We start from the raw sequence: 2,846 nt of genomic DNA on the forward strand, positions 1-2,846 counted from the left end.
TCGCGGCTTCCCTTTTTCGCGTTCGTTCCCGGAGCTTTGAAGCGGCCGAACGTAACTTCCTCGACGTCTCGTATACTAGAAGTAACTATCAGGTTCGTCCGTGGGTGTCGGGGCAGCCGGTGGCCCCCGTGAAAACACGGTAGCGGCGTTCCCGCGCGTCTCGCGTGAACCAGATACACGGGGGCCCCAGGCACGTCACAGTAAATTATCATTTTCATAGCGGCGCGCCGGTAATTTTGAGGCAGCGAGGCCTACGGCGCTACCACGGCTACTTACTCTGTACGAAGAAGTTCGCCGCGGTGCTCTTGGTTCGCGGCTCGGTTCTCGAGGTAGATAAGAAAATCGCCTGGCGAACGCCACGGGCGCGGACGCGTTCTCCAGGGTTTTTCGCGACGATTTTCGCTGAACATCGATCGTAAAACAAGAAGGATCGCCTCGAGATAGGAAAAAGAAGCTTTCCCTTGCGTATAGCAACAGTGTCGATAAGTATTAACGCTATAAATACTACGTGCTGCAGACTGACCACTCTGAATGGGTCAGACATCCTCGGTAATTATACCTTTCCCTGGCACGAGTTTAAGTTTCGATTACGATCGGCAATCGACAGGGAGCACCGAGCTCTCGATCGTGCGGAGCAACGTGGTGGGCGTCGCGACGAAAAGAAACCGGTACCCCGGAAGCGGCTAGTGACAATAATTCGTGGCGCGATCGGTCGCCAGATGCTAATCGAGCAACGTCACTCGGCAGCACCAGAGGCGGACAGAATAGATCGACTGGTGTCTGGCTACTGATCGATAGCGGCGGCTCGTCCGCTTAATGATCAGCCGGTCGTTTAAATCAAAAACCTTTGGCCGCGGCGAAATTGTCATGCATTATGCATATCGCGCGCAATGATCGCGCTCACGCTCAGCTGCGCAACGTAACGTTGCGTCGTTATGCAATTTTCTAATTAATTGTTTTTCTGAATTTGATATTTCACGCGGAGGCCCCCGTGTCTACCGCGCGGCTCGCCGCGTGAAACCTTTACCACTGATACCGCGACCGTATCCATATTCCTTCGATCAAATTCACGGTGCCGCGCCGCGGGTGGTAGCAACATCTGTCGCTGGCGGAATGCGAGGCTAATTGAACGGCGAGTGTTCGATGGTGACGCGACCAGGATACGAGCGTATATACAGGGTGTATCTTGGCTGATGCGACCCACTTTGGACATAGATTCTGCGGTTTGGAAAGTCTCGCACCTTGGACCGTGTCCCGAAGAATCGATCGAGCCGATCGCACAGTCAAGAGCACAGTGTCTCGCTACGCTCCTCCACGCCTCCACGCCTAAATCGTACCTAATAGCTCATCTTTTTACAACGTATCATATCCCTTGAATTTTACTGCCAGTTCATACCACCAGACGTGCGTCTTACACGGAGAGTTAAGTTCGAATCTTTCAATCAATTTTCGCGAAAGAAATACCAGATACCATTCCCTCGCCCAACAGTCAGGGTCGCTAAAAATATCCAACCAGCGGAGACTATTCCGCGTCCGATAGCCAGCGTCTAGAACTTAACGTGGAAAATGAAGTAGTTTTCTTCTCTGACAACGACAACCGTTGGAGTGCCCGCAGCGTACACCAGCGACCAGCCACGGCGGTCGTGCAAGTCGCAGCCAACAGCAGCAGCAAGAGTAGCAGCAGCAGCAGCAGCAGCAGCAGCAGCTTCCTTTCGTCGTGCAGAAGGGATCGAGCAGTGCATTACCCGTTAGACATGGCCCCCGCGCTGATATATTGACTTGGACAAAAAAGCGACTGTTCTTCTGCGCGCTGGCACCGCGGTTGCCGCCGCCGCCGCCGCCGCCGCCGCAAAAGTCCTCCCCTCCGGCCTCCGACGCCCCTCGGTACACTGCCTCATCGTCTCGCTTTACAACGCGTTCGCAAGCGAACTGTGCACGCCGCGCTATGTGCACACACGGCGACCCGCCGGTGACCAGCGCACGAGGAAGAACGATCTAACGTCTAATGGAGTTTTCTGTTGCGCAGCGCGCGGCCTTTTCTTTCGGCGATTGGATTCACCTCCCTCGAGATTGGTTTCGTGCCGTTCGCCAGACGGAGGCGCGCTGCGGCTGGGAGACGGACCTTGGGGTAGATAAGCTCGTTGGGCGCAAGTATGGGAAGCTATTGGGAAGATAACTGGCTCGAGGGTGGGCCGTTGGCGAGGCGGTTAGGTGAAATTGTTAATTGCCAGGAAGCTTATCAAATTGCCGAGATGAAGCACCGGTTCTTCTTCGAGATGTTTCTAGTACTGGGGAACGATTGTCGGATAGATGGAAAGCGTTATTTCGTTACTCCAGATCTCTTCGTTTTCCCTTCCTTCTTAATTACAAGTAGACAGATGTCTGATCATAGAACGTCCTGATCCACTTACTCTCTCGACGTCTGTTTTACCCCTACCTTGTTCCTGGTGTTTTCATCATAATTTGTAAAAATGTTCGTCTCATTTAATTGTTCCATTGAATATTCATAGAGAAATAAATAACCCTCTCGTCGATAGCCTAAGAATCGTGCCGCGAGGGAGTAGGAAGAAGGGTAGCCGCGGAAGAAATATATGTATGGGTACGTGGGAGGAGGTGGGGGGTGAGGAAAAGATATAGGGGAGCAAGAAACATAATCGCATAGCGAGTGTGGCGTCGGTAAGACCACTGGCATGGGGACGAGGAACCTATTATAGCAAGAGCGAGAGTAAAAGAGTCCGAACAGGTGAGATAATCAACCTACGGCCATGGCTGCGAGCAGCCTCGTAGTAATCACTATTCGCGCACAGTGTGTCTTTTAATGCTCGTATGACTGGCTGCGTGAACAC

The sequence above is a fragment of the Xylocopa sonorina genome, chromosome 6, assembly GCF_050948175.1.
Source record: "Xylocopa sonorina isolate GNS202 chromosome 6, iyXylSono1_principal, whole genome shotgun sequence".
In the NCBI taxonomy this organism is placed as follows: Eukaryota; Metazoa; Arthropoda; class Insecta; order Hymenoptera; family Apidae; genus Xylocopa; species Xylocopa sonorina.